Source organism: Elephantulus edwardii, unplaced genomic scaffold (assembly GCF_000299155.1).
Source record: "Elephantulus edwardii isolate Elephantulus edwardi_28Jun2011 unplaced genomic scaffold, EleEdw1.0 scaffold00200, whole genome shotgun sequence".
In the NCBI taxonomy this organism is placed as follows: Eukaryota; Metazoa; Chordata; class Mammalia; order Macroscelidea; family Macroscelididae; genus Elephantulus; species Elephantulus edwardii.
The window spans coordinates 1,753,183-1,759,220 of NW_006399950.1; positions in this window are offsets into that span (position 1 = coordinate 1,753,183).

Sequence of the window (6,038 nt, forward strand, 5' to 3'; positions counted from 1 at the left end):
ACCCTCAAAGAAATGGATCAATACAACACTGGCTAAACCAAAGCAACTGTGAGGGTGGTTGGGACCATGCAGGCTTCCTTCTGTTACAGGTAGACCTCCGGGAGTAGTAGCTGGCTGTGAGGGTGGTTAGGACCATGGCAGGCTTCCTTTTGTTATAGGTAGACCTACCAGGAGTAGCTGACTTGATAGTGTACAGCCTTTTCTATTGACCACAAGCTTACGATCTTGGAAATCACAGAGCACGGCTTTGCACTGGAAGATCTGTGGTCATGGGTTGGAACTGGTTAACGATGCCAAGTTGATTCTGATTCATGGGAGCCTTGTGGAGAAGTTCTGCCATGGCATATCCTTGGCTCTAATCTTTATAGGAGCAGATAATGGGCTCTACTTCCTGCAAAGTCACTACTAACCTTTCAATATTAAGAAATAGAAATCCTTATTACTGGGCCAACAGGCAGCATTCACCTAGAGGAAAAGATTGAAGTTGCCGAAGATCTTCCGTTTACTGGGATCCACAATAAACACTCATGGTAACAGCTGTCAAGAAATCAAAAGACATTGCCTTGTAAAATTCTCTAATTCTCGGGACCTCTCCAAAACTCTAAGGATCAATGGTGTCCATTTAAAGACTAAGGTGTACCTCGTCCAAGCCACGGCATTTCCAATTGCTTCCTAGGCATCTGAAAGCTAGACTGAATAAGGATGACAGAAGAAGAATCAATGCTTTTGAATTTTGGTGTTAGAGAAGAGTATTGAATATCTCGTGGACTGGAAAAAAACAACCAAGTCTGTGCTGGAGAAAGTGCAACCAGGGTGCTCCTTTGACGCATGGATCGGCAAACTGTTGCACATACTCTGGGACATATTGTCAACCAGGATCAGTCCTTGGAAAAAGCCTTTATGCTGGGAAAGTGGGTGGTCCTAATTGAGAGAAAACTCAACAACACAGAGTCAATTGCCTCTCATGGAGGCTGTAAATCTTAACGGGAGAAGACGGCCTTATTTTCTCCTATGGGGCAGCCGGTAGATAGAACCGCCAGCTTTTGGATAGCAGCCCCACGGGTAACCCATTAAGCCAACCAGTGAGGCTGCTGTTAGGTGGCTCCAGTAGCAATCCCTGTACATACAGAGAAGTGAGCAGTCCCAGATGCTGGGCCGTCTACACTATCAGCACAGCGTTTAAGCCACTGTTACAGCCACAGCACCATCCATCTCGCTGCTGGCCGTCTTGTCTCTGTCATTGATAGAGGCCTTAAGAGAAAATGGTAAGGGGATGGCTGTCATGGCTCCCTTTGCATCTTGAAAGCATCGCTAATTCATTATACAGCTCTGTGTTCCTATAAAATCAAAGCAACATTGAAGACCACTGCTTGTAGGTAGTTACAGTCCATTTGTGTACAAACAACAGTATCCACTCACTCACTCACTGCTGTTGGGTTGAAATCAACTTAGCGCTGACTCTCCAGTGGATTCTCGGAGACTGAATTGTGCCGTCATTGCCCATCGTCCTCCCAACGAGCCACAAAACACTGGACCACCAGAGAGGTGCCCTCGGAGCTCCCCACAACACTGAGTTCTTAGAATTCTATCAATCTGCCAGAAGTTCTGAAGGAGAAAGATGAGAAATCCTTTCTGTGCAATTTACAGCCTCCAACTACTAGCTGGAGGGTAAGCTAGAAATTGGTTCCAGCTTGACAGCAATGAGAGAGAGAGGAGAACCAGCAAGTTAAAGTTTGCACTCTTTCTTTCCAGTCGAAGGAAGACGCCATGAACAGAACTCTAAGAGACCAGGACTCAGCACTACTTTGTGTGCAAGCCAGCTACAGAACATTCAGTATCATAAGCTCGAGTGTTTTGATGAGAGTAGCGGTGTAATCCTAATCCTACACACAGAACTGTCTAGCACTTGGCATGAAATCAAGTAATGACCGTTTCCTCTCTATTTGTGATAATTAAACAGCTGTCTATGACAGTATTGACATATCATGTAACATTAGTGAACTATGGAGACAAAGAATCTCTATTTTGTTATTTTAATACTTTTCATGATAATGACTTATTTGAATATGGTATTAATGATAATTTCTACATCCCCTTTCTTTGGAATGGGCACACAAATGGATTTGTTCCAATTGGGACTTAAATCACCTCCAAAACACAGCAAATACAGCAAAATGAAACCCTGCCTGGCCCTGCCCATCCTCATGTCTCCACTGTGCTTGCGACCAGCGTCGGTACAAGTTCTTTCTCCATGATCCTAAAAATAACAGGTATTATTAACGCCATTTACTGCCTGCTTGTGCTGTACTAACCTCTGTGCTAGCACTCTCCCATATTATCTCATTAAATCATCCTGAGAACTCAAGAAATACAACACAATTCTAGAGAAGGGAATTACTATTTTTACCATTTCACAGATGAAGGTATTGTGACTCAAATAGGGTGAGGCGCGCAGCTATTCAGTGAACCAGAGTAAGATAGGAGTCAACACTCCTTTGACTCTCTCGTATTCTTAAATGCTGCCTGCCCTCAGGTTTGTGTTATCTCATTTTTTAACACCCAGCTCCCAACTGTCTTTACTATGACATAGTGGATGACTCCATCCCAGGTTCTTGTAATTGTTTCTTTTACTCTCAGCAAATTTGTATAAAGATAACACTAGGAAGAGACAAAAAAAGACAAAAATTAAATTGCATTATTCATCATCCCAAGAACATGGGATTAGCCCAAATGTCCAACTACAAATGACTGGATTAAGAAATTAGGGTACATTCACATAATGGAATACTATGCAGTACACAGGAGCAATGATTTTGTAAATTATTACCTAACTTGGGAGGGACTGGAGAGCAATATAGTGGGTGAACAAATTCAGTCCCACAAGGATAAATATTGTATAAAATCATTACTGTAGAATGAGTATAAGGATCCAAGAGGGGTGGGAAATGTTGGAAGCAGAGGGATGTGGATGTGCAGGGGGAAGGGGGGATTAATCATGGGTTTGTATCATTTGACGGGTGGGGAGTGAGGGAAACTGAAAGAATTTGTTCCTGAAAACAATGTGTTCGGTTTCTCTATATCAACTAGTAGAAAATTAAAAAAAAAGAGAGATTGCAATCTTTGTTGTATAAACCTATGGACAACCACTGACTGTCCCAGTCTTGAGAGAACAGTCATAGCTTTAAGTGTTCCGTCCAATCTTCCTTCACTGAATGTGTCAGGGACCAATATGGGTATATAATGGAATAATGCGGAAGCTATGCAATAATCCCTTGTGATCTGATAAACCAAAGAATTTTAGGAGGCTACGGGGTGGAATGCAACACTCTTTAATCCCTTCTCCACTCCAGTTGGATGCAAAGTTAGTTTTTATAGGGTGTGGCCTGTAGTTTTTATATCCCTAGAGAGGAAAATGAGCCAACGTACCCAATAATAAATGAGCCATCAGTACCCAATAATTTCTTGAGTGGGGTGCATGTTTTTGGATCCATGTCCTAGTGTGACAAATCTTGACCCTGGGTAAGGCCAGACCCATGGAGGTACCCAGAGAATCGTGGGCTTACAGACGCTGGAGGAAGCAAGGATCTTCCTCCACAACCAACAGAGAACTTTTCCTGAGAGCTGGTATCCTAAACTTGGACTTCCAGCCTCTTAATCTGTAAGAGAATAAATTTCTTTCATTCATAGGGTCATTATGAGCCACCTACGACTCGATGGCACTTGACAACAACAACGACGAGAGAACTTAGTTGGCCTAATGGACAGAAAATGATGCTATCGAGCCAAAGGTGGGTGATTTTTAATCTGCGGCCCTCAGGCCTGCTTTTCATTTTCTTTGGTCAAACATTCTTCTTGGTGGTATAGCTCTGGTCTGTCCATTTGCTGTACAGAGGTAACTCATGGTTGCTGTGATGCTGAACACTGTGACCCTGATGTGCCAAATGTAACATTGGTCACCCGTGGCAGACAGTGTTTGGTGGAGCTCCCCCATTAAAACAAACTTGGAAACAGGAGTGACATCCACTTCCAAAACAGCTTGCCTCTGGAAACTCTATGAACTTGGAGAAACAAAGTTATACAAGTGCTTAGATCTTTTGTTCACAGGGTCGCTATGAGTCACCTATAACTCAATGGCATTTAACAATAACAACAAGACTTCCAATACAATACTGAAAAGAAGAGGTGATAGTGGGCATCCTTGCCTAGTTCCTGTTCTCTCCGGAAGGTTTTCAATGCTGCCTTTGGAAGCAGAACCCTGGGCCTTTGCCCTGGGTGCCTCTCATGTGTTCCACACTGCCTGTCATTCCAGAACTAGCTCTTAACCATTTGCTCCACTCAGCGACAAAAACCACACATTTTTATAATATGATATCAAATCAAAGCAAAAAAGATATGTAAGAAATGTTCCGATAACGTGAATGGTTCCAGGAGAAGGAACCATGGCTCACTGAGCACCAGTTTTGGGCAGACTCACACTCTAAAACCATTTTGTCATTTCTGTTTTACAATAAGGAATTCTGATGATATAATGGCTGAAAAACAGTCAGCTGCTAGCCAAAAGGTTGACGGTTCAAATCCACCAGTCATTCTTCCAAAGAGAGATGAAGCAGACTGTTCCTCTACAGATTTTCCACTTTGGGAATCCTATGAGGAAGTTCTACCCTGGACTGCAGGGAACTGTGGGCTGGATTGCAATTTAATGGCAGTGCAAGAGATGGAGATTTTACACATGTGAATTGTTGTTGTTATGTCCTGTCGTGTTAACTGCGACTCATAGCAACCCTGCTTAGAACAGCTCTGAAGCCTGCCCTGTTTTGAGCCAGTCTAACTCTGACACGTCTACTCTCATTAGCCCAGGTACTGTGCCAATCCATCTAGTCCAGGGTCTTCCTCTCCTGTGCTGTCCCTCCACCCTCTGAGCATGATGTCCTTCTCCAAATACCTGTTCCTCTTGCCCATGTGCCCAAAGTATGTGAAACAGCTTCAAAATCCTAGCCTCCGAGGAGAAACTTGGTTTCACCCTCTCCAAGACAGACCTGTTTGTTTTCTTGGCAGTCCATATATTCAAGATTCTTCTCTAGCAGCACAACTCGAAGGCTTCAAATCTTCTTCTGCCATCTTTAGCCATTGTCGAGCTCTCTGATGCATAGCAAGTAACCACAAGGTCATGGCACCTTAGTCTCTAGACTGACATCATTGCTCTTCAGTACTGTGGAGAGGTCCCTGACAGCAGACTTCCCTAGTGGAATTTGTCTTTTGATTTCCCAACTGCTGGTGCCAAGAGAGTTGATTGTGGAATCAGGCAATATGTGAATACTGAGGTTCAAAGAGGCAAAGGAAGTTCTCCAGCATTATTGGCAGGTAGTAAAGACAAGGGTTTCGAGACAAAATGTCATTTTTGGAGTGAACTGATTTACAATTAGGACATAGCCTTCACCCTAACCTGAGTGCTATACTCAGATGGCATGTGAACAGTGAGGACGAAACAAACCATTGTCAACAGGCCCCCGGCTTAGAGAAAAAGGGGAAGCTCCCTCCTTGACAATAAATATCTGTGAAATGCTTCACAGGTCACAAGAACATAACCTAATCTGATACAATAACCTCATGAGAACATTGTTGTTGTTATATGCTGTCAAGTCGCCTGTGGTTCCTAGCCATCCCGTGTACAACAGCCCTAAAATCTGCTCTGCCCCTAGCCAATCTTATTACTGTCTCCGACACGCCTATGTCCACTAGGTTTTAAATGAACCTGTTTGTGGCACAGATCACAGAGAGCTCTGCAGCCAAGCCAAAGGTGGAGACTCTGGTGATTTGAATCCAGCTGCAGCCCTTGGGGAGAAGGATGGGCAGTCTCCTCCCTCGTGCCTCACAGCCTCCAGAGCCGACGGTCAAGTCATCTATCAAGAAGAGCAGGCTGGGCAGCAGTGGGGGAGCTTCATGTATGCACACACGCCACGCCCCCACGAGCGCGTGCACACACCACACACCCACGAGTGCGTGCACACACCCCCACATCCACGAGCGCGTGCACACAC